The 25,353-nt window shown below is 53.4% G+C and overlaps 1 long non-coding RNA gene across 1 annotated transcript; it reads right to left on the bottom strand.

Annotated features, from left to right (window-relative positions):
- Nucleotides 1-1,315: 1,315 nt before the first annotated feature.
- On the bottom strand, nucleotides 1,316-6,880 carry LOC140430088 (uncharacterized). Its single transcript, XR_011949321.1, has 2 exons — nucleotides 6,509-6,880; nucleotides 1,316-1,968 (listed from the first exon to the last, which is right to left on the bottom strand). It is a non-coding gene; the product is annotated as an uncharacterized lncRNA (long non-coding RNA).
- Nucleotides 6,881-25,353: the final 18,473 nt, after the last annotated feature.

Here is a 25,353-nt window from a genome sequence, read left to right on the forward strand (position 1 = left end):
TGAGGCACCCAGAAGAAACCCACGCTAACACAGGGGGAACTTGCAGACACCACCCAGAGAGTGATCCAAGCTGGGAATCGAACCTGAGACCCTGGCACTGTGAAGCAATACTGCTAACCACTGTGCTACCGTGCTGCCCCTATATTTTCCAATTAAATATTGGGAGGATTAAAGCTAGTGGGCTGGACTCTCTGATTTGAAGACTAAGTGTTGATGCCGGCGTGTGAACAATGGCGTTGTACGCCTGAAAAAACAGCACAAAAGCTGCACCGATCCTCCGTCTAGTGGGGGGCTAGCAGGCAGGCCGTGCAACATGGCACCGGCCGTGGGCGGACCCGGCCTGCCAAAAACTGCAGCCCTTTGACCAAGCTCGCCACCATGGACCACCCCCCACCAGTCCCCCCAGCCCCCGCCAAAGCCGCTCCTGCCTGTGGAACGGCTTCCACATGACTGTGGTGCTGCTGGACTCAGTCCGCTGCCACCACGCTGGGTACCCGAAAAAAAAAATACGATAAGTGTTACATGTCGTCCGGAACTCAACCCATCGGGGGAGGGCCTCAGGTGATGCCCCGAGGCCGTCCCGACCACGCACGGCGCCACCCCCTGATTTCGGCGCAAACGGGGATTCTCCGGCCGATCGCAGAACGCGATTTCGAGTCCCGAGACCGGAGACTCATTCTCAATGTTTTTGGTCCCAGTTCCAAACTCGATCCCTAAATGGTTAATTCCAACCCTCTTTCCGGTAACAGTCTGAGATTAAGCCAATCTCTTCGCGACCTTAGTCATCACATTTGATCCCGAGTTAAGCTTCTCTTGTTTCTAGTCAAGTCTCGAGGTAAGTCAGGAATGATGAATGTCTCAGTGGCCAATCCATGATACATGAGTGAAGTCAGGAAACAGATTTGGAAATAAGTATTCTTCAAGGGAAAACAACACAAATGGTGGTCTATTTACTAATTGTTTGACCGTGTGTAGCTACCCAATAATAGCCAGGGCATTTCCAGCAATAGTTCCTCTTCAGGCATCAACATCATGGCTCTCCCAAGGATTTATCCTTCAATCCTTCCATTTCATCGTCGATATGTTACTTTTTGAATTATGTTCCTGAAGTTATTTGGAACATTATTTTCTAATTCAAACGACTTCTATCAATGAAAGTCCTTGTTATATTAGATCATCTCTCTTTGATCCCAGAATCTTTTCAACCAATGTTAGAAATGTGGAAGAAACTAGACTGTGATATTTTTTAAACAATGAAGTGAACTGTTTGCAACAAAATGATTTTAACAAGAAATAAAATGACACTGAAACAATCAAAGTTGCATTTTCTTTCATATATTAGGAACTCCAGCGTGATATGAATCACTAACAAACACCATGCTAGAATTTATTTGGACTAACGAATACACTTTGTGGAACTGGCGTCCCAGCAGAGAAGCTCCTCTGCCAGCAAACACAGTGGAAATTTGAATGCAAAGATCAGCAATCTGTGTGGGACTTTCCAAACTTTCTGGATAGAAAGTCCGACAGTATCTTCGGACATCTCTGGCATGATTCCCCAAATCCCTTTTCCGGACCTGGAATTTGTAAAATCCGACAGACTCTGCGTTTATGTGTATAGAATATCCTGTAAACACAACACTATGCATTCACCATCGTGTCATGCCATGCAATACATATTAGTGACATCCTGAATTCTGCAACCAACTTTACAACAGGCTCTGAAGATTGCGAGGTCTGGTGTGTTAAATATTTCATGGAGGAATTTTTCTGATCGGCTAGGTGTCTTCGGCCCACTCACGTGCAAAATTTCCGGATCCCATCTACGCTGGCTGATGCGATTACGAATGTGTCGCTGTCCCTTATACGACTTGCGTTGTTTAATCTCACCATTGCCGTGCATCCTCTGAACTTCCCCCACGCTTGTCGTGTTGACATTTTCGTGATCACCTGACCACAGGGTGGGATCTGGAACAGGAAGAAAATTCCGTCTGTGAAAACTGAGGGAACGCTGAGGTGGATAATATTTTCTATCCCAGATTTGGGCAAGCATATGTTTGGCATGTTTTGGCGAATGAGTCATGCCTTTCATCTGAATAGTGAAGCTGGAAGCCTCCCCCCCTCCCCCCAACCCACCCCGCCCAATCCTGAGTTTTGGGTCTCATTGTGCTGGAGCTGACAATACACAAACTTCCGGGAGGGAAACGGAGAATAAATCTCGGAACTGCTGTCAGGATCGCAGCGGCTCTTGGATAACAGAAGGTGCCGGAGAATCAGAGTGAGTGAGCAATACAAGAGACCACAGAGGAACACGGGAAGGATTAGTAACCGGAGGAGGAGATATAATCACTGGATTACAGTACCACAGGTATACTACATTGCAGAAGGAGGCCATGATGTCTGCACTTGCTCTCAGTAAACACAGTATTATTCTCCAACATTCACCCCATAACCATACACATTCTTTCTTTTTAGATAATGGTCTTATTCCTTTTGGAAGATGTTACATCATCCTGGGCAGGTGTGCAGTCAATTCCAGCCCTGCATGCCCCAGAGTCACAACACACAGTGAATTTGACAATAATTCTGATAAACAAATTCCCGAAACTGTCGATTCTTGGCTGGCTCATAATTACAGTCATCAGGTTTGTAAGTAGAAACACAATTACTGTTTATTTATAACAATGACAACGATGAAATATGCAGTAAATGCAACTGAATAACAACAAGCTAACCTAGTATGCCCTTTAACTGTCCCACCCACCATCCATAAACACAAGGCAGACAAATACAGAGAGGGTGACAAGGTGAAAATAATCAGCGTGAAGGTCAAAAGAAGGTCTTCGCTCAAATTGGGGGGGGGGGGGGGGTTGCAGCATGATTTCTTTACAGTATGCTTGTGGATTAAAGTCTCTGGTTTACAACCTACAATGATCTTCCTTGTAGTTTAGCAATATTACTCACCGCTTCTCCTCGAGAGGCCCCTTGCTTTACATTAAGCATTGCTTCTAGGCCTCTGTCTTTTCTGGAGACAGAATTAGTTCTCACACTGGCCTTTTGGTGAGGATTAGCTGGACATTCCAGGAGAGAGGTATCAGATTCTGAACCTTATCTGCACAGTCTTGAGTGCTTCTCCTATAAACCGATTCATCCAAGTTTCTTGCTTCTCTAAGCTGCCAAAATGATACTAAAAGCTGCTGAGCATTTCAGTGGGTTCTGATCCAATCACCACCTGTTACCAGACAGGACACAGCAGTTTGGGCCAATTCATTAGCCACCAGCCACATCAATCAAACCGAGTCATCACTTAGGCCAGCCAATCTCCCATCACCAGTACTTGTTTGAATTAAAGGCCACTTCTTGCAGGCTACCTTGTCTTAAAGTCACAGGCCCCTTCAATATTCATGTATCAAAAATGTAACAGCAAGAATGAAAGAAAGGGGAAAACAAAGGAATAGACAGAGAATAAAAAAGAAGGCACAGAAAGGACCCTTAAAAACTCTTAAATTGACTCTCAGGCAGAGTCGACCAAAACCTAGTCACTCGCTGTTTGAAAACGGTTCCGTGTCTCTTTTACTTCTTTATCAAATTGCATTAATTTCATGGCCTAGCATTCTCAATCTCTTCATGAGAGGGGATAGTTCCCCCACCCTATCTACTGTGGCCAGACCCCTCATTATTTTGAATATCTCTATCCAATCTCCTCTCAGTCTTCTTTTCTCCAAGGGAAACAGTCCTAACTTCTCCAATCTATCTTCATCATTGAAGTTCCTCAATCATGCAAATACCTTTCTGAGTATTTTCTTCATTCCGTTCAATGCCTTCACCTTCTCCTAACGTGTGGCAGCCAGAACTGGTCACAATGTTCCAGTTGAGGTTGAAATAGTGACTCACACAAGCTCAACATACCCTTCCTGCTCTTGTAATCTATTCCCCTATGAACAAAGCCTAGATACTGCCTGCTTTATTAACTGTTCTCAGACTGACCTACTGCTTTCAATGTCTTTGTCACTTATACACCCAGGCCCCTCTGCTCCTGCTGCCCCTTCAGAGTTATACCTGCAGAAAATACAGGGTTGCAAAAACTGGTGACAGGGGACTAACAATCATGAAGCTTTATTAACAGTCCTGAGCAGCTGTTACATAACTACCAGAACCACATTGATGCCCAGTGTGCCAGGCTCCGATGCAATCTTGCCACCTGCTGCAACCACCCCTGCCCCTCAAAGCAGGGTGAAAGTGTCATTGTCGATGGCTTTGCAGACGATCTTGACAATGAATCTTTATGCATCTGTGTACTGCCAGGCTGAAACAGATGATATTTGAAACATGTCCCTGCTTGCTGTCCACATCTGCATACAGGAAGGTCACTGAGATGCTGCATTTCAATGGAACTGAATACTTTTCATTCCCTCCGGATAGAGAGAAGCGGGCAGAGTGAGCACCTGGCCGAATGGGGTTTGCAGGCCCATGGTGAAGGTGGCATTGATTGTCACTTTGCAGGTGCCACATGTCAACTCTAATATGTCCCAGAACCAGATACAAAGAAAAAAATGCAACGATTGAAATAAATGAGTCTAATCATAACTATCGTCCTGGCAACATCTGTGAAGACAGGGAAAGAGTTAGATTGTTGGAGGAAGAGAGAGAGAGAGATTAGAGAGTTGGAAGCAGGGAGGTAGAGAGGGCAGGAGAGAGGGAGGGATAGACGGAGGGAAGGTGTAGAGCATTTGAGAGAATGAGGGGGTAGAGATTTGGAAGGAGGGAGGGGTTAGCGATTTGGAGAAAGGGAGATGTTAGGGAATTAGAGGGAGAGAGGGATTAGAGCGATGGAGAGAGTGAGTGGCTAACGAGGGAATAAGAGATTTGGAGGGAGCGAGGGATAGAGGGCGGGACGGAGGGAGGGACAGAAATTTGGAGAGAGCTAGTGGGTGGGGAGTTAGAGCAAGGGAATGGGTAGAGATTTGGTGCAAGGAGGGGTTAGATATTTAGAGGATGGGATGGGGGTAGAGAATTGCAGAGGGGATACAGCATTGGATGGATGTGGAGGTGGTAGAGTATTGTAGGGGGAGGAGGTCGCGAGTTGAATGGAGAAGGGAAGCGACACAGAGGGTTGGAGGGAAGAAGGGGATAGGGAGGTAGGGGGAGCAGGGGGTAGATTTGGATGGAAGTGGAGGGGGTAGAGAGTTGCAAGGGAAGGGGGTAAAGAGTTGGAGGGAGGGTGGTAGGGAGTTTAGACCCAGAGATTTGGGGTGTGGGAGATTGCGTAGGGAGTTTACACATGGATACTAGAATGAATAAACTGATGGAGATCAGGTGGTGCTCTCCAGCCTGCAGGATATCGTGAAACAATTGTTTTGGACTAAATAAGTAATTTCCTTGAATTTTTCAACGCAGGCTGCTGGGTGTATCTCATAGCTTTGAGCACGTCGGACAACTTTGATTGAGGGCCTTTGATAGCCTTGGATGCACATGGATAGCTATGAGCACACATGTTAGCTTTGAGCTCTGGATCAATTTTGATATCAAATCCATTCCAAATGAGAACTATTGAGATCATTTTGCAATTGAGAGCATTGAACTCTCATGAAAACAAAGATGATGTAAAAATCATTGGGGAGCAAATTGACTGTCGAATTTGGGTGGATGCAAAGTAAATATGATCAGGTCCTCATTTGGGACATGCATAGACTCATAAGTCACTGGACAATGATCAGGGAAAGGAACATATTGATTTAATTCCTCCCATTTCCAAGGTGTCGGAGGCAAATTGTGTCTCTCGAACCAGCTGAAGTCAATTAACTCAATATTGACTGAAACTTGAAGGTGGGATCTTCTAGATTGTGTAATTTATTGCAAGATTTAATGATGTGCCAGCAGGAATTTTATGAACACATTTTTAATATCTAAAATGTTATACTTTTTAGAGTCCAGGTGACGTTATTTGAATCAACCCCACATGTAGAACAGCAGAATATTCATTAATGATATTGTTATGAATGAATTATGGGGAGGTAGTGGTTTCTTGGTATTGTCACTGGACTAGCAATCCAGAGATCTAGAGTAATGTCCCAGGTTCAAATTCCACCAATGCAGAAGGTGGAATTTGAATTCAATAAAAAAAATCTAGTGATGACCATGAAATCATTATCGATTGTCGTAAACGCCCATCTGGTTCATTCATGTCCTTAAGGGAAAGAAGTCTGCCACCCTTACCCGGTCTGGACTTTATGTGACTCCAGACCCACAGCAATGTGGTTGACTCTTAACTGCCTCTCAAGAGCAATTAGGGATGGGTAATAAATGCGGGCACAGCCTGCGGCGAACACGTCCCATGAACGAATTTTATAAAAAGACAATGAAGTTAATTTATTTGAAGTATTCTCGGGATCCAGGGAGCCATAAAATCACATCACATTTTGATTGGAATGATATTGAAACAGTAACATTGTTAGAAATCAATAATTATAGTTCAATCCTGATAAACAGGATAGCATTTCAAACTTACTGAGGTTATTTTCAAACTCAGCTACTGATTCCCCATAAAGTTTTCCACACATCAAATTCCAGATCCGCTCTGCTATTTTAAGGCAGGATGAGTCACTTGTTGATTTTCTTATTCTGGAGCCCCTGAAGTTGGGCAGCATCAGGCTGAGTGCCAGGATGAACGGGAGACTCTTCATTGCAGCTCCCAAGCGATCAGCTTCAGCCGCTCGGTGTCTGCACACAAACCGAGTGCCGATTGCTTCTCTCGCTCCCCAATTTTCCTACTTCACAAATCGCACCTGTCTTTTATCGATGGATCTAAATTTCTTTTGCTGTCTCAATCTCCGAGTTGACAGGATTTCTTGAATGATTCGGAACATTTCGCCATTTCTTCGCTGTGTTTGGCTTTGGTGCTGAGTTGTCACTTCTCCGTTTATAACAGTTTTACTCCTGTACAGTGACTCATTATTGCTCATCATTAACTTTTGTCCATTTTTCTATTGACTGTGACATTTCTCCAAGATGTGAAACCCTTCATGTCCGAAACAAATGTGACACCGATTGATATTGAGTTCTCCACAATTGATACTAAAAGAATCTTTATCACGATCACAAGTAGGCTTACATTAACACTGCAATGAAGTTACTGTGAAAATCCCCCTGTCGCCACACTCCGGCACCTGTTCGGGTACACTGAGGGGGAATTCAGAATGTCCGATTCACCTAACAGCACATCGTTTGGGTATTGTGGGAGGAAACCGGAGCACCCGGAGGAAACCCACGCAGACACAGGGAGAATGTCAGATTCCTTACAGACAGTGACAGTTCTTCTGTAAAGCATTAGTATTAGAGAATGATAATACAATTAAGTTTAAAGCAATAATGGAAAGGGGCAGGTAGGAATTAAAGGGGAAAATGTTCAGTTGAGATGGAGAACATTTTAGTTATTTAAGAAGGTGATTTAGCAGGGGAGAACTGGAAGCAGAGTTTGCCCAAGAATGCGCTAACTGAACAAGTGGAGGCATTCGAGGCAGAAAATGGGCGGGATACTCCATTGGCTGACGTTAAAATCGCGAAAAGGTTCCGATACTAAAATTGCGGTAGGTGCCGATTTGACGCCAAATTGCAATTCTCCGTCACCTCGACAGCGGCGTCAATGCGTTCCAGAACGCATGTAGAGTAAACACCTGACCCGGTATTCACTGGAGCCTGCGTGATTCTCCCCCTCCGATGGGCCGAGTTGCTGATGGCGCGGTTTAGTTGTGCTTTTAAAAATAGTTAAACCAGCCTCATGGCTGCTTAGGGAGACAGAGGGGATACGGAACGTGTCCAACATTGCCCTAGTTTGCCGGCAGTTGTGCCACTGGCCAGGGAGTTTCTGCCAAAACTGGGGGAGTAGCTGGGGGTGGCCAGGAGGTGGGGCTGTGGTCAGGGTGGACGGGCACGGAACACCATTGCCACAACCTTCGGGTGGGCATGGCTATCCCCTATCAAACAAGCAGTGCAACTGTAAAGGCGCAACAGTCAGACCAGGAGTTTTTGTGAAGTGCGACAAAAGGAATGATGGTGGAGAGCTCTGTGGCTTTGTTGTCTGCCCAGTGGTCAAATAACAGATGGTGGAGTTCTTGATGGCCAAGTTCCAGCAGCAAAGGCAGGAGGCCACAGAGGACCTGGCCAAGGTGGCAGGCCCGATTCGGGCGGCCATCGAGAAAGTGGAGTAGAGGTTTGAGGCGGATCTCGTTGTGCTGGTGGGGCTTGGAGCCGCCAAATGTGGAGGCATGGGTGAGACACATGGCAGAGCTCGCCCACCTGGAAAAAAAGTCAAGTTCGCCATGAGAGGGGTGGAGGAGGGGTTCATTGGAGGAAGAGGCAGTTCATTGGCTTCTTTTAGGGACATTAACATGTCAGCAGGGCGGGGGGGTTGCAGTCTTTGGGTTTTGGGGGATTTTGCAGGGGTCTGGGTGTAAAAAGCTGGGGTGGAGGGGGTACATGGGAGTAGTCTAATTTTGTGTGGTTTACTGTTGCTGTTGTGCGCTCGTTTCTGGTCTGTATATGTTTGAAAATACCTCCTTGAAGGTTGTTTTGCAACATTTGAAGAATTGAGGGAGAAATATGAGCTCCCAAGGAGGGAGGCCTTTTGATATACACAGATAGGGGCTTTCGTAAACGAGATCTTCCCTATATTCCCAATGTTAGCCCCTTCTTCTTTGTTGGAGGAGGTGTTGATATTGATGGGGATAGAAGAGGGAGATCCCACTACTATTTGTAGAAAATTATGGAAGCAGGAGCAGAATCCCTGAGTAGGGTTAAGGCCAAATGGGAGGAGGAATGGGGGGAGACGTTGGAGGAAGGGCTCTGGTACAAAATTGTACGGATGATAAATGCATTAACCTCATGTGCGAGGTTGGCACAGGTACGCTTGAAGATAGTTCACAGAACACATTTGACGAGGTTGAGAATGAGTTGCATGTTTGAAGGGGTTGAGGACACCCGTGACAGATGTGGGAGGGGGCCGGCCAATCACGTACAAATGTTTCAGTTGTGCCTGAAACTGAGGACATTCTGGAACACCTTTAGCCCAATGTCGGCAGTGTTGCAGTCGGACCTACAACCCAGTCCCCTGAGAGCCATATTCGAGGAGTCGGACTTGCCGGAGCTCCAGAAAGCGGCACTGCCCATCCCAGGCCCTCCACCAGTCCCAATCCCTCGTACCCTATTCCTCCCAGTATCAACACCACTACCCATCCCAGGCCCTCCACCAGTCCCAATCCCTCATCCCCCATTTCTCCCAGTATCAACACCACTGCCCATCCCAGGCCCTCCACCAGTCCCAATCCCTCGTCCCCCATTTCTCCCAGTATCAACACCACTGCCCATCCCAGGCCCTCCACCAGTCCAAATCCCTCGTCCCCCATTTCTCCCAGTATCAACACCACTGCCCATCCCAGGCCCTCCACCAGTCCCAATCCCTCGTCCCCCATTTCTCCCAGTATCAACACCACTGCCCATCCTAGGCCCTCCACCAGTCCCAATCCCTCGTCCCCCATTTCTCCCAGTATCAACACCACTGCCCATCCCAGGCCCTCCACCAGTCCCAATCCCTCGTCCCCCATTTCTCCCAGTATCAACACCACTGCCCATCCTAGGCCCTCCACCAGTCCCAATCCCTCGTCCCCCATTTCTCCCAGTATCAACACCACTGCCCATCCCAGGCCCTCCACCAGTCCCAATCCCTCGTACCCCATTTCTCCCAGTACCAACACCACTGCCCATCCCAGGCCCTCCATCAGTCCCAATGCCTTGTACCCCATTTCTCCCAGCCCCAGCCCTTGCTGGTCGGATGGTTCACCATACCCTCCGACCTTCTCCTCTTTGAGGCTGAGCGTGCTGTTCTCAGCAAAGGACTCAGCTTTGTACCCTTACGTCCCCACCTCAATGAATTCCGGGCTCGACATGATGTTGAACTCTTCGTTCGCCGCCTTCGTCTCCGTGCCCACTTCTTTGGGCACGAATCCTCCCCCCGTTCCACTGATCCTTTCATGTGCCTCCAACATTCTGCCTCCAAGTGGATCCCCCTTGATCTTTTCATTGAGAACTGTAGACGGGAAATTGGCCGTCTAAATTTTTCTGCCCCCCTGACCATTCCAACCTCTCTCCTTCCGAACTTTCTGCTCTTCACTCCGTCAGGTCTGACACCGACTTTGTCATCAAACCTGCCGACAAAGGGGGTGCTGTTGTTGCACATTGACCTCTACCTCGCAGAGGCTGAGCGCCAACTCTCAGATACATCCTCTTACCTCCCCCTGGACCATGACCAGACCACTGAACATCAAGCCATTATCTCCAACACCGTTAGCGACCTCATTTCCTCCGGATGCCTTCCCCCTACGGCTTCCAACCTCATAGTCTCCCAACCCCGGACAGCCCGCTTTTACCTACTTCCCAAAATCCACAAAAAGGACTGTCTGGGCAGACCCATTGTGTCAGCATGCTCCTGTCCAATCGAACTTATTTCCTCTTATCTTGAATCCATCCTCACTCCTCTGGTCCATTCCCTCCCCACCTACATCCGGGATTCCTCTGATGCACTGCGTCATATTGACAACTTCCAGTTCGCGGGCCCTAACCGCATTCTATTCACCATGGATGTGCAATCCCTCTACACCTCCATCCCACACCAGGATGGCCTGAGAGCTCTTAATGTCTTTCTCGAAAAGAGCTCGGACAATTCCCATCCACCACCACTCTCCTCCGCCTGGCTGAACTCATTCTATCTCTCAACAACTTCTCCTTTAACTTGTCCCACTTTCTCCAAATCAAAGCTGCAGCAATGGGTACCCGCATGGGTCCTGGCTACGCTTGCCTTTTTATGGGGTATGTGAAACTTTCCTTGTTCCAGGCCTACCCGTGTCCCCTCCCACAACTCCTTTACCGATATATTGATGACTATTTTGGTGCCGCTTCATACTCTCGTCCGGACCTGGAAAAATTCATCAACTTCCCTTCCAGTTTCCACTGCTCCATCACTTTCACCTGGTCCATCTCAGATACTTCCCTTCCCTTCCTTGACCTTTCTGTCTCCATTTCCGGCAATAGGCTATCTACTAATATCCCCTACAAGTCCACTGACTCCACAGCTATCTAGACTACAGCTCTACGCACCCTAAACCTTGTAAGGACTCCATCCCTTTCTCTTAACTCCTTCGCCTCCGTTGCATTTGTTCCAATGATGCCACTTTCCAAAATGGTGCTTCGAAAATGTGTTCCTTCTTCCTCAAGCGTGATTTCCACCTACAGTTGTTGACAGGGCCCTCAACAGTTTGCGGTCCATCTCCAGCGCCACTCCCCTCGCCCCCTCCACTCCATCCCAGAACAAGGATAGAGTCCCCCTCGTTCTCACATTTCATCCCACCAGCCTCCGTATGCAAAGCATGATCCTCCGCCATTTTCGCCAACTCCACCGTGATGCAACCACCAAACACATCTTCCCTTCACTCCCTCTGTCAGCATTCCGCAGAGACCATTCCCTCCGAGATTATCTAGTCCACTTCTCCACCACACCCAGTACCTCTCCCATCACCCATGGCACCTTCCCATGCAATCGCAGAAGGTGTAATACCTGCCCCTTTACCTCTTCCATGCTTAACATCCCAGGCCCAAAACACTCATTCCAGGTTAAGCAGCGTTTCACTTGCATCTCTTCCAATTTGGTCTATTGCATTCACTGCTCCCAATGTGGTCTCCTCTATATCGGAGAGACCAAACGCAGACTGGGTGATCGCTTTGCTGAGCATCTTTGGTCTGTGCACATTCAGGACCCTGACCTTCCCGTTACTTGCCATTTTAACACAAGACCCTGCTCCCATGCCCACATGTCTGTTCTTGGCCTTCTGCAATGTTCCAGTGAAGCTCAACGCAAACTGGAGGAACAACATCTCATCTTCCGGTTCGGCACGCTACAGCCTTCCGGTCTCAACATCGAATTCAACAACTTCAGATGATTAGCTCTACCCCACCTCGACACATTTGTTTTCATCCCATTTCATTTTGACATCTTTTACCATTTCTTTCTTTCTTGTCTTTCTTCATATATATTTATATATATATATATATATATATTTAAATTCCCCCCCCCCCCCCCATCTTATCCACCTTTCCTTACCCTTTCTCCTCTTTGCTTCCCCCTTCCCCTCCCCCACATCTTCATCTGTCACAGTTCATCCTCTGATGTTAGTTTCCCTGCTGTTTGACCTTTCACATCTTTTGTCCTCTCTGGGGACTGCCATTAGCACTCTTTCCCCTTGGTTTCTGTGGTCATTAGCACCCGGTTTCCTGGGTTTCTGTGGCTGTGACTCATCTTTCATTCTCACTCCACAGTATAAATATTTCCCACTTTCTCTGTCTGTTAGCTTCGACAAAGAGTCATCGGACTCGAAACGTTAGCTCTTTTCTCTCCCTACAGATGCTGCCAGACCTGCTGAGATTTTCCAGCATTTTCTCTTTCGTTAACTATTCCAACGTTTTCCTTGCTTCTTTCCCATCTTCCACTCAACACAAACTGAAGTTCATCCAAACACGAAAGCAAAATACTGCAGATCAGAGCGAAGGAATGTCACAGACCTCGAGGCCGCGATTCTCCAATAATGGGACTATGTCCCCACGCCCGGCAGAAAATGGGCACGAATCACTCTGGACTTTTTTCTAAAAAGTCCGGGGTGATTCTCCATTTTTAAGTGGCTAGCAGGGCCGGCGTGAGTCGCGCAGCTCCTGCTGCCAAATCCGGGCCCTGCAATTCCGGCCGTGGGTCCGCGCATGCGCACGGAGGCCGCCTGTGGCGCCGGCCCCACGAAACATGGCAAATCCACACAGCGGGCGGGCGCGGAAGGAGGTAGGCCCTCCCACCCCCCAGATTGCGTGAGCCCGCCGATCGGTGGCCCCCGATCGCGGGCCTGGCCATCGTGGAGGCCTCCCACCAGGTCGGCCACCACAGCCGCTATGCTGAGTTCCCGTTGGGTGGAACAATACGAGAACCACGCCTGCGGAAACTTGGGCCGGTCGACCGCGGAGAATCGCTGGGGGGCGCTTTCAACGGCCCCCGACCAGCGCCCTGTCGACCGCGAGCGCGCAGCTGGCAGCGATTACCCGGTCGCCGGAGAATCGCGCGAAGGAGTCGCGGGTCTGATGCCCCATTCTCCGCCCCCGCGAATTGGAAGTTAGAATTAGAGGATTCAGTCACCCTCATCCTTCCCCTGCTTCCTGACCGCTCTCACTGTTAATCTGTTCTTTAGAGCACGTATAAAGGATACCTGCAGTAGGGAAGTGTGATCCTCCGCAGTATTCTCCGCCGGCAGGATTCTCCGTTGCGAGAGTAGCGTACCCACGCCCGCAGGTTTCCCAGCGGCATGGGGTGGCCACAATTGGAAATCCCACTGGCAGGTGGCAGGAACAAGCTGCTGGCGGCGAGGGCACGTCACCCAGGAAAACGTGGCTGGCGGACCAGAGAGAATCCCGCTCCCTGTTTTTAATACACAGATCGGGGGCGGGAGTCTGTGGTCGGCGTTCGGCATTCGGCGATCGGCCGAAGAAACAAAGGTAACAACCAAATCGGGGGGCGGCGCCGCTTTTGCGATGTTCCGTCCCCTCCAGATTGGCATACTCGGAGAGTGACGTATCGACGGCCTGAGGTTATTGCCTGAGGCCCGCCCCCTATGCTCTGCCCCTGACTGGCTGAGTTCCCGATGCCGGAGGTCTCTCATGGTCTCACCGGTCGGGAACTCGGCGCGGATCTGCGGACTCAGTACAGCGCCGCCATAGTTGGGGGAGGGCTGATTCGCAGGCAGTGGGAACTTTGCCAGGGGCTGGGGCCACTGTTAGGGGTGGTCCGGGGCGCACAAGCCGGCCATAAATGGGGGGGGGGGGGGGGGCACTATTTTGCAGGCCGGGTCCGTGCGCGACTGGAGCCATGTTGCATGGCAACTCTCCGGGCCGTATGGGCAGCTAGATCCGGGGGCTTTATGCTGCCTTGGTGCTCGCCCCCAGCCAAATGGAGGGTCGGTGGCCGTTTTACGCCATTTTTTCTGTTGTAAAACACCACCGTTCCCACGCCTGCGTGGGGACATAGCTTCAAAATCAGAGAATCGAGCCCAGACATGTTTATACCATCAGGCTCCATATTTAACCTCAACGAGAGGCCTGCGCAGGCTCTCAGTGTCAGCTCTCCTCACAGGATAAACCTGACGTGAGTTACATTCTGGGCCAGGAGGGACCAGAGGAAAAGTTAAAATCTATTTGGCAGGTTTTTCCCGGGGACCAGAAATATTCATTTGGGCTGCACAAGGAGATAATGGACATTTCTTAATCCGGGCTACCTCTTCCTTATCAACAACAGCAAGGCAGCCCCACATACCCACCTTTCCTTGATATTCACACAGAGAGACTCGACTCCAGTGCAATCACAGTCTGGAACCTCTGTTCCCACCTCGCTCAGGCACCGCACTCCAGCGACAACCTTCACTCCCAATCTGCTGTTTCTCAAACCTGGCTCCAGCCTCCACCCTCCTGACCTCCAGCACTGCCCCCAGCCCCACACCATCAACCATCCCAAACATTTCCTATCGATCCCATTCACCCAACACCTGCGACTCCACACTGCACACCAACCTCCACCTTCCTTAATCTCCCTCCATCCTCCAGACCCAATTTCCCTCCATCCTCCAGACCCAATCTCCCTGCATCGCCCAGACACAATCTCCCTCCATCCCCCAGACAAATCTCCCTCCATCCCCCAGACCCAATCTCCCACCATCCACCAAACCCAATCTCCCTCCATCCCCCAGACACAATCTCCCTCCATCCCCCAGACCCAATCTCCCTCGATCCCCCAGACCCAATCTCCCTCCATCCCCCAGAGCCAATCTCCCTCCATCCCCCGGACCCAATCTCCCTCCATCCCCTAGACCCAATCTCTCTCCATCCGCCAGACCCAATCTCCCTCCATCCCCCAGACCCAATCTCTCTCCATCCCCTAGACCCAATCTCCCTCCATCCCCCAGACCCAATCTCCAGCTTCCCCAATACCCAATCTCCCTCCATCCCCAAGATCCAATCTCCCTCCATCCTCCAGAACAAACCTCCCTCCAACCCCCTGACACAATCTCCCTCCATACCCCAGAACCAATCTCCCTCCATCCCCCAGAACCAATCTCCCTCCATCCCCCAGGCCAATTCTCCAGCTTCCCCCAGGCCCAATCTCCCTCCATCCTCCAGACCCAATCTCTCTCCATCCCCCAGACTCAATCTCCCTCATCCTCCAGACCGAATCTCCTCCCCCATCCCCCAGACCCAATCACCAGCTTCCCCCAGACCCAATCTCCCTCCATCCCCCAGAACCAATCTCCCTCCATCCCCCAGAACCAATCTCCCTCCATCCCCCAGACCCAATCTCCCTCCATCCCCCAGACTCAATTTTCACCATGCCCCAGACCCAATCTCCCTCCAACCCCCAGACCCAATCTCCCCCCATCCTCCAGACCCAATCTCCAGCTTCCCCAAGACCCAATCTCCCTCCATTCCCCAGAATCAATCTCCCCCATCCCCCAGACCCAATCTCTCTCCATCCCCCAGACCCAATCTCCCTCGATCCCCCAGAACCAATCTCCCTCCATCCCCCAGACCCAATCTCCCCCCATCCCCCAGACCCAATCTCTCTCCATCCCCCAGGCTCAATCTCCCTCATCCTCCAGACCGAATCTCCTCCCCCATCCCCCAGACCCAATCACCAGCTTCCCCCAGACCCAATCTCCCTCCATCCCCCAGAACCAATCTCCCTCCATCCCCCAGAACCAATCTCCCTCCATCCCCCAGACCCAATCTCCCTCCATCCCCCAGACTCAATTTTCACCATCCCCCAGACCCAATCTCCCTCCAACCCCCAGACCCAATCTCCCCCCATCCTCCAGACCCAATCTCCAGCTTCCCCAAAACACAATCTCCCTCCATCCCCCAGACCCAATCTCCCCCCATCCCCCAGACCCAATCTCCCCCATCTCCCAGATCCAATCTCCCCCCATTCCCCACACCCAATCGCCCTCCATCCCCCAGACTCAATCTCCCTCCATCCCCCAGACCCAATCTCCCTCCACCCCCAGACCCAATCTCTCTCCATCCCCCATACCCAATCTCTCTCCATCCCCCAGACTCAATCTCCCTCATCCCCCAGACCCAATCAGCGTCCATCCCCCAAACCCGATCTCCCTCCATTCCCCAGATCCAATCTCACCCCATACTCCAGACCCAATCTCCCCCCATCACCCAGACCCAATCTCCCTCCATCACCCAGACCCAATCTCCCTCCATCCCCCAGACCCAATCTCCCTCCGTCCCCCAGACGCAATCTCCAGCTTCCCCCAGGCCCAATCTCCCTCCATCCCCCAGACCCAATCTCTCTCCATCCCCCAGACTCAATCTGCCTCATCCCCCAGACCCAATCTCCCCCCATCCCCCAGACCCAATCACCAGCTTCCCCCTGACCGAATCTCCCTCCATCCCCCAGAACTAATCTCCCTCCATCCCCCAGATCCAATCTCCTTCCATCCCCCTGACCTAATCTCCCTCCATCCCCCAGACTCAATTTTCACCATCCCCCAGACCCAATCTCCCTCCAACCCCCAGACCCAATCTTCCCCGATCCCCCAGCCCAATCTCCCTCCATCCCCCAGACCCAATCTCCCTCCATCCCCCAGACCCAATCTCCCCCATCCCCCAGACCCAATCTCCCCCCATCCCCACACCCAATCTCCCTCCATCCCCCAGACTCAATCTCCCTCCATCTCCCAGACCCAATATCCCCCCCATCCACCAGACCCAATCTCCCGCTTCCCCCAGATCCAATCTCTCTCCATCCCGCAGACCCACTCTCCCTCCATCCCGCAGACCCAATCTCCCTCCATCCCCCAGACCCAATCTCCCTCCATCCTCCAGACCCAATCTCCCTCCATCCCCAGACCCAATCACCCTCCATCCCCTAGACCCAATCTCCCTCCATCCCCAAGACCCAATCTCCCTCCATCCCCCAGACCCAATATCCACCTTAACCCAACACAAATTCCCTCCATTCCCCAGACCCAATCTCCCTCCAGCCCCCAGAACCAATCACCACCATCCCCCAGACCCAATCCCCCACCATCCCCCGGACCCATTCTCCCTCCATCCCCTAGATGCAATCTCCAGCTTCCCCCAGACCCAATCTCCCTCCATCCCCCAGAGCCAATCTCCCTCCATCCCCCGGACCCAATCTCCCTCCATCCCCTAGACCCAATCTCTCTCCATCCGCCAGACTCAATCTCCCTCCATCCCCCAGACCCAATCTCCCTCCATCCCCTAGACCCAATCTCCCTCCATCCCCGAGACCCAATCTCCAGCTTCCCCAATACCCAATCTACCTCCATCCCCAAGATTCAATCTCCCTCCATCCTCCAGAACAAACCTCCCTCCAACCCCCGACACAATCTCCCTCCATACCCCAGACCCAATCTCCCTCCATCCCCCAGAACCAATCTCCCTCCATCCCCCAGGCCAATTCTCCAGCTTCCCCCAGGCCCAATCTCCCTCCATCCTCCAGACCCAATCTCTCTCCATCCCCCAGACTCAACCTCCCTCATCCTCCAGACCGAATCTCCTCCCCCATCCCCCAGACCCAATCACCAGCTTCCCCCAGACCCAATCTCCCTCCATCCCCCAGAACCAATCTCCCTCCATCCCCCAGAACCAATCTCCCTCCATCCCCCAGGCCCAATCTCCCTCCATCCCCCAGACTCAATTTTCACCATCCCCCATACCCAATCTCCCTCCAACCCCCAGACCCAATCTCCCCCCATCCTCCAGACCCAATCTCCAGCTTCCCCAAAACACAATCTCCCTCCATCCCCCAGACCCAATCTCCCCCCATCCCCCAGACCCAATCTCCCTCCATCCCCCAGACCCAATCTCCCTCCATCCCCCAGACCCAATCTCCCCCATCCCCCAGACCCAATCTCCCCCTTTTCCCCACACCCAATCGCCCTCCATCCCCCAGACTCAATCTCCCTCCATCCCCCAGACCCAATAGCCCCCAGACCCAATCTCCCTCCACCCCCAGACCCAATCTCTCTCCATCCCCCATACCCAATCTCTCTCCATCCCCCAGACTCAATCTCCCTCATCCCCCAGACCCAATCTGCGTCCATCCACCAAACCCGATCTCCCTCCATTCCCCAGACCCAATCTCACCCCATACTCCAGACCCAATCTCCCCCCATCACCCAGACCCAATCTCCCTCCATCACCCAGACCCAATCCCTCTCCATCCCCCAGACTCAATCTGCCTCATCCCCCAGACCCAATCTCCCCCCATCCCCCAGACCCAATCACCAGCTTCCCGCTGACCGAATCTCCCTCCATCCCCCAGAACTAATCTCCCTCCATCCCCCAGATCCAATCTCCATCCATCCCCCTGACCTAATCTCCCTCCATCCCCCAGACTCAATTTTCACCATCCCCCAGACCCAATCTCCCTCCAACCCCCAGACGCAATCTTCCCCGATCCCCCAGCCCAATCTCCCTCCATCCCCCAGACCCAATCTCCCTCCATCCCCCAGACCCAATCTCCCCCATCCCCCAGACCCAATCTCCCCCCATCCCCCACACCCAATCTCCCTCCATCCCCCAGACTCAATCTCACTCCATCTCCCAGACCCAATCTCCCCCCATCCCCCACACCCAATCTCCCTCCATCCCCCAGACTCAATCTCCCTCCATCTCCCAGACCCAATATCCCCCCCATCCACCAGACCCAATCTCCCGCTTCCCCCAGATCCAATCTCTCTCCATCCCGCAGACCCACTCTCCCTCCATCCCGCAGACCCAATCTCCCTCCATCCCCCAGACCCAATCTCCCTCCATCCTCCAGACCCTATCTCCCTCCATCCCCCAGACCCAATCACCCTCCATCCCCTAGGCCCAATCTCCCTCCATCCCCAAGACCCAATCTCCCTCCATCCCCCAGACCCAATATCCACCTTAACCCAACCCAAATTCCCTCCATTCCCCAGACCCAATCTCCCTCCAGCCCCCAGAACCAATCACCACCATCCCCCAGACCCAATCCCCCACCATCCCCCGGACCCATTCTCCCCCCATCCCCTAGATGCAATCTCCCTCCATTCCCCAGACCCAATCTCCCTCCATCTCCCAGACCAAATCTACCTCCCTTCCCCAGACCCAATCTCCCTCCATCCATTAGACCCAATCTCCCCTATCCCCTAAACCCAATCTCTCTCCATCCCCTAGACCCAATCTCCCCCCATCCCCCAGACACAATCTTCCTCTCTGCCCCAGATCCAATCTCCATCCATCCCCCAGACCCAATCTCCCTCCATCCCCCAGGCACAATCTCCCTCCATCCCCCAGACCCAATCTCCCTCCATCCCCTCGACCCAATCTCACCCCATCCCCCAGACCTAATTTCCCTACATCCCCCAGACCCAATCTGCCTCCATCCCCCAGACCCAATCTCCCTCCATCCCCCAGACCCAATCTCCCTCCATCCCCAGACCCAATAGCCCCCAGACCCAATCTCCCTCCACCCCCAGACCCAATCTCTCTCCATCCCCCATACCCAATCTCTCTCCATCCCCCAGACTCAATCTCCCTCATCCCCCAGACCCAATCTGTGTCCATCCACCAAACCCGATCTCCCTCCATTCCCCAGACCCAATCTCACCCCATACTCCAGACCCAATCTCCCCCCATCACCCAGACCCAATCTCCCTCCATCACCCAGACCCAATCCCTCTCCATCCCCCAGACTCAATCTGCCTCATCCCCCAGACCCAATCACCCCCCATCCCCCAGACCCAATCACCAGCTTCCCCCTGACCGAAACTCCCTCCATCCCCCAGAACTAATCTCCCTCCATCCCCCAGATCCAATCTCCATCCATCCCCCTGACCTAATCTCCCTCCATCCCCCAGACTCAATTTTCACCATCCCCCAGACCCAATCTCCCTCCAACCCCCAGACGCAATCTTCCCCGATCCCCCAGCCCAATCTCCCTCCATCCCCCAGACCCAATCTCCCTCCATCCCCCAGACCCAATCTCCCCCATCCCCCAGACCCAATCTCCCCCCATTCCCCACACCCAATCTCCCTCCATCCCCCAGACTCAATCTCCCTCCATCTCCCAGACCCAATCTCCCCCCATCCCTCACACCCAATCTCCCTCCATCCCCCAGACTCAATCTCCCTCCATCTCCCAGACCCAATATCCCCCCCATCCACCAGACCCAATCTCCCGCTTCCCCCAGATCCAATCTCTCTCCATCCCGCAGACCCACTCTCCCTCCATCCCGCAGACCCAATCTCCCTCCATCCCCCAGACCCAATCTCCCTCCATCCTCCAGACCCAATCTCCCTCCATCCCCCAGACCCAATCACCCTCCATCCCCTAGGCCCAATCTCCCTCCATCCCCAAGACCCAATCTCCCTCCATCCCCCAGACCCAATATCCACCTTAACCCAACCCAAATTCCCTCCATTCCCCAGACCCAATCTCCCTCCAGCCCCCAGAACCAATCACCACCATCCCCCAGACCCAATCCCCCACCATCCCCCGGACCCATTCTCCCCCCATCCCCTAGATGCAATCTCCCTCCATTCCCCAGACCCAATCTCCCTCCATCTCCCAGACCAAATCTACCTCCCTTCCCCAGACCCAATCTCCCTCCATCCATTAGACCCAATCTCCCCTATCCCCTAAACCCAATCTCTCTCCATCCCCTAGACCCAATCTCCCCCCATCCCCCAGACACAATCTTCCTCTCTGCCCCAGATCCAATCTCCATCCATCCCCCAGACCCAATCTCCCTCCATCCCCCAGGCACAATCTCCCTCCATCCCCCAGACCCAATCTCCCTCCATCCCCTCGACCCAATCTCACCCCATCCCCCAGACCTAATTTCCCTACATCCCCCAGACCCAATCTGCCTCCATCCCCCAGACCCAATCTCCCTCCATCCCCCAGACCCAATCTCCCTCCATCCCCAGACCCAATAGCCCCCAGACCCAATCTCCCTCCACCCCCAGACCCAATCTCTCTCCATCCCCCATACCCAATCTCCCTCCATCCCCCAGACTCAATCTCCCTCATCCCCCAGACCCAATCTGCGTCCATCCACCAAACCCGATCTCCCTCCATTCCCCAGACCCAATCTCACCCCATACTCCAGACCCAATCTCCCCCCATCACCCAGACCCAATCTCCCTCCATCACCCAGACCCAATCCCTCTCCATCCCCCAGACTCAATCTGCCTCATCCCCCAGACCCAATCTCCCCCCATCCCCCAGACCCAATCACCAGCTTCCCCCTGACCGAAACTCCCTCCATCCCCCAGAACTAATCTCCCTCCATCCCCCAGATCCAATCTCCATCCATCCCCCTGACCTAATCTCCCTCCATCCCCCAGACTCAATTTTCACCATCCCCCAGACCCAATCTCCCTCCAACCCCCAGACGCAATCTTCCCCGATCCCCCAGCCCAATCTCCCTCCATCCCCCAGACCCAATCTCCCTCCATCCCCCAGACCCAATCTCCCCCATCCCCCAGACCCAATCTCCCCCCATCCCCCACACCCAATCTCCCTCCATCCCCCAGACTCAATCTCCCTCCATCTCCCAGACCCAATCTCCCCCCATCCCCCACACCCAATCTCCCTCCATCCCCCAGACTCAATCTCCCTCCATCTCCCAGACCCAATATCCCCCCCATCCACCAGACCCAATCTCCCGCTTCCCCCAGATCCAATCTCTCTCCATCCCGCAGACCCACTCTCCCTCCATCCCGCAGACCCAATCTCCCTCCATCCCCCAGACCCAATCTCCCTCCATCCTCCAGACCCAATCTCCCTCCATCCCCCAGACCCAATCACCCTCCATCCCCTAGGCCCAATCTCCCTCCATCCCCAAGACCCAATCTCCCTCCATCCCCCAGACCCAATATCCACCTTAACCCAACCCAAATTCCCTCCATTCCCCAGACCCAATCTCCCTCCAGCCCCCAGAACCAATCACCACCATCCCCCAGACCCAATCCCCCACCATCCCCCGGACCAATTCTCCCCCCATCCCCTAGATGCAATCTCCCTCCATTCCCCAGACCCAATCTCCCTCCATCTCCCAGACCAAATCTACCTCCCTTCCCCAGACCCAATCTCCCTCCATCCATTAGACCCAATCTCCCCTATCCCCTCAACCCAATCTCTCTCCATCCCCTAGACCCAATCTCCCCCCATCCCCCAGACACAATCTTCCTCTCTGCCCCAGATCCAATCTCCATCCATCCCCCAGACCCAATCTCCCTCCATCCCCCAGGCACAATCTCCCTCCATCCCCCAGACCCAATCTCCCTCCATCCCCTCGACCCAATCTCACCCCATCCCCCAGACCTAATTTCCCTACATCCCCCAGACCCAATCTGCCTCCATCCCCCAGACCCAATCTCCCTCCATCTCCCAGACCCAATCTCCCTCCATCCCCAGACCCAATCACCCTGCATCCGCCAGATCCAATCACCCACCATCCCCCAGAACCAATCTCCCTCCATCCCCCAGACCTAATCTCCCTCCATCCCCCAGACACAATCTCCCTCCATCCCACAGACCAATCTCCCTCGATCCCCCAGACCCAATCTCCCTCCATCCCCCAGACCCAATCTCCCTCCATCCCCCAGACCCAATCTCCCTCCATCCCCCAGACCCAATCTCTCTCCATCCCCCAGACTCAATCTCCCTCCATCCCCCGGACCCAATCTCCCTCCATCCCCTAGACCCAATCTCCCTCCATCCCCCAGACCCAATCTCCCTCCATCCCCCAGACCCAATCTCCCTCCATCCCCCCAACCCAATCTCCCTCCATTCCCCAGACCCAATTTCCAGCTTCCCCCAGACCCAATCTCCCTCCATCCTCCAGATCCAATCTCCCTCCAACCTCCAGAACAAACCTCCCTCCATCCCCCTGACACAATCTCCCTCCATACCCGAGACCCAATCTCCCTACATCCCCCAGACCCAATCTCCAACTTCCCCCAGACCCAACCTCCACCATCCCCCAGACCCAATCTCCCTCCATCCCCCAGACCAATTCTCCAGCTTCCCCCAGGCCCAATCTCCCTCCATCCTCCAGACCCAATCTCTCACCATCCCCCAGACCCAATCTCCCTCCAACCCCCAGACCCAATCTCCCCCCATCCTCCAGACCCAATCTCCAGCTTCCCCAAGACCCAATCTCCCTACATCCCCCAGAACCAATCTCCCTCCATCCCGCAGAACCAATCTCCCTCCATCCCCCAGACCCAATCTCCCTCCATCCCCCAGACTCAATTTTCACCATCCCCCAGACCCAATCTCCCTCCATCCCCCAGACCTAATTTCCCTACATCCCCCAGACCCAATCTCCCTCCAACCCCCAGACCCAATCTCCCTCCATCCCCCAGACCCAATCTCCCTCCATCCCCAGACCCAATCACCCTCCATCCGCCAGATCCAATCTCCCACCATCCCCCAGAACCAATCTCCCTCCATCCCCCAGATGTAATCTCCCTCCATCCTCCAGACACAATCTCCCTCCATCCCACAGACGAATCTCCCTCGATCCCCCAGACCCAATCTCCCTCCATCCCCCAGACCCAATCTTCCTCCATCCCCCAGACCCAATCTCCCTCCATCCCCCAGACCCAATCTCTCTCCATCCCCTAGACCCAATCTCCCTCCATCCCCCAGACCCAATCTCCAGCTTCCCCAATACCCAATCTCCCTCCATCCCCAAGATCCAATCTCCCTCCATCCTCCAGAACAAACCTCCCTCCAACCCCCTGACACAATCTCCCTCCATACCCCAGAACCAATCTCCCTCCATCCCCCAGAACCAATCTCCTTCCATCCCCCAGGCCAATTCTCCAGCTTCCCCCAGGCCCAATCTCACTCCATTCTCCAGACCCAATCTCCCTCCATCCCCCAGACTCAATCTCCCTCATCCTCCAGACCGAATCTCCTCCCCCATCCCCCAGACCCAATCACCAGCTTCCCCCAGACCCAATCTCCCTCCATCCCCCAGAACCAATCTCCCTCCATCCCCCAGAACCAATCTCCCTCCATCCCCCAGACCCAATCTCCCTCCATCCCCCAGACTCAATTTTCACCATGCCCCAGACCCAATCTCCCTCCAACCCCCAGACCCAATCTCCCCCCATCCTCCAGACACAATCTCCAGCTTCCCCAAGACCCAATCTCCCTCCATTCCCCAGAACCAATCTCCCCCATCCCCCAGACCCAATCTCTCTCCATCCCCCAGACCCAATCTCCCTCGATCCCCCAGAACCAATCTCCCTCCATCCCCCAGACCCAATCTCCCCCCATCCCCCAGACCCAATCTCTCTCCATCCCCCAGACTCAATCTCCCTCATCCTCCAGACCGAATCTCCTCCCCCATCCCCCAGACCCAATCACCAGCTTCCCCCAGACCCAATCTCCCTCCATCCCCCAGAACCAATCTCCCTCCATCCCCCAGAACCAATCTCCCTCCATCCCCCAGACCCAATCTCCCTCCATCCCCCAGACTCAATTTTCACCATCCCCCAGACCCAATCTCCCTCCAACCCCCAGACCCAATCTCCCCCCATCCTCCAGACCCAATCTCCAGCTTCCCCAAAACACAATCTCCCTCCATCCCCCAGACCCAATCTCCCCCCATCCCCCAGACCCAATCTCCCTCCATCCCCCAGACCCAATCTCCCTCCATCCCCCAGACCCAATCTCCCCCATCCCCCAGACCCAATCTCCCCCCATTCCCCACACCCAATCGCCCTCCATCCCCCAGACTCAATCTCCCTCCATCCCCCAGACCCAATAGCCCCCATCCCCCAGACCCAATCTCCCTCCACCCCCAGACCCAATCTCTCTCCATCCCCCATACCCAATCTCTCTCCATCCCCCAGACTCAATCTCCCTCATCCCCCAGACCCAATCAGCGTCCATCCCCCAATCCCGATCTCCCTCCATTCCCCAGATCCAATCTCACCCCATACTCCAGACCCAATCTCCCCCCATCACCCAGACCCAATCTCCCTCCATCACCCAGACCCAATCTCCCTCCATCCCCCAGACCCAATCTCCCTCCGTCCCCCAGACGCAATCTCCAGCTTCCCCCAGGCCCAATCTCCCTCCATCCCCCAGACCCAATCTCTCTCCATCCCCCAGACTCAATCTGCCTCATCCCCCAGACCCAATCTCCCCCCATCCCCCAGACCCAATCACCAGCTTCCCCCTGACCGAATCTC

This window comes from Scyliorhinus torazame, chromosome 9 (genome assembly GCF_047496885.1).
Source record: "Scyliorhinus torazame isolate Kashiwa2021f chromosome 9, sScyTor2.1, whole genome shotgun sequence".
Lineage (NCBI taxonomy): Eukaryota > Metazoa > Chordata > Chondrichthyes > Carcharhiniformes > Scyliorhinidae > Scyliorhinus > Scyliorhinus torazame.